Source organism: Physella acuta, unplaced genomic scaffold, assembly GCF_028476545.2.
Source record: "Physella acuta isolate Inbredline_101_S28 unplaced genomic scaffold, ASM2847654v3 ptg001198l, whole genome shotgun sequence".
NCBI lineage: Eukaryota > Metazoa > Mollusca > Gastropoda > Physidae > Physella > Physella acuta.
Window position 1 is genome coordinate 6,337 of NW_026732715.1, and position 1,422 is coordinate 7,758.

General features: G+C 41.9%; 1 non-coding gene across 1 annotated transcript; it reads left to right on the plus strand.

Annotated features, from left to right (window-relative positions):
• The first annotated feature begins 654 nt into the window (after positions 1-654).
• On the plus strand, positions 655-773 carry LOC131957045 (5S ribosomal RNA). Its single transcript, XR_009389019.1, has one exon. It is a non-coding gene; the product is annotated as a 5S ribosomal RNA (ribosomal RNA).
• Positions 774-1,422: the final 649 nt, after the last annotated feature.

Here is a 1,422-nt window from a genome sequence, read left to right on the forward strand (position 1 = left end):
AGATCGTCGCCTAGTTGCGTGTTTTAAATGAAGCCAGAATATTAATAGACTGAAAATAAATGTGCCAGTTGTCGTGGAAAAGGTTAAAAGAATAATTAATAAATGAAAAGCATTGAACTATTTCTCAAACATTAAATTAGTAGACTTGTAGGCGGCTAGATCTAGATCTATGTGATGAGTTGGATTAAAATTGAATGAATTCGTGCAGAAATGTTTCGGAAGGAGTGAGTGAGCGGGAGACCCAAAAAAGTTAAAGTATCGCCTTTCCGATAGATCATTTCACATGAAAGCGATAGTTAAAGGACAGGTCGGATGCAGGGGGCACCTGGTTTTCTGATTTTAGTCAAGGAAAATGGGGAAAATGTATTTATTTTGTATTTTACAACGCGCGATGCTCGAAAATTAGTAGCTCAGGGAAGTCTACCGGTGGTTACCGCCTCAGGTTAAAAATAGCGACCAATGGCTGTAGAGGGAAAAAAAGGCACATAGTATTCGATATTAAAACAATGTTTCGCTTTTGTGGAGATTTAGGGCGTTTTTTATTATTGAAATAATATGAGGAAAGCAGTGAAATCATTATTGTAGCCAGAAAAGGACGAATAACTGCTGATTTCGTTTGAGTATATTTATAAGCCCCAATTTTCTCACACAGATGTCTACGGCCATACCACGTTGAAAATACCGGTTCTCGTCCGATCACCGCAGTCAAGCAACGTCGGGCGTGGTTAGTACTTAGATGGGTGACCGCTTGGGAACACCACGTGTTGTAGACTTTTTTTCATCTTTTGTCTTTTATTTTTTGCCCCACTGGACACCTATTCTTACCACCTGCACTCTTTCCTAAGTTCACCACATACCTGTGAACACTTTTGTAATATCGAAATATTTTTTGTTTGTTTCTTTTGTGCCTTCACGGTAGGCTACCTCGATCCTACCCACCCATGGAAACAAACCCCTTAAAAACCAACAAAGGAAAGATGACCACTCTGCCCAAATTAAATAAATAAACTAAGTAGGCTACAAACCTAATAATTAGAAGTAACTCAGTAAGTTAAATAAGGGGTAGGTATGGAAAACATTCGTGTAGGGGTTACAACCACTCGAGCTAATTCGGAAACGTATGGGTGGCCCTAATAAGGGCCGGATGGGTAGAACAAATGGGTGGTCCTGGGTTGAGTTTAACCGCCGAAGCCGTACAGGGTGCGACCTTGACGTTTCAGAGCATAGACGACATCCATAGCAGTGACGGTCTTCCTCTTGGCGTGCTCAGTGTAGGTGACGGCATCACGGATGACATTTTCAAGGAACACCTTGAGGACACCTCTGGTTTCTTCGTAGATCAGACCAGAGATACGTTTGACACCCACCTCTGCGAGCAAGACGACGGATGGCTGGCTTGGTGATACCTTGGATGTTATCACG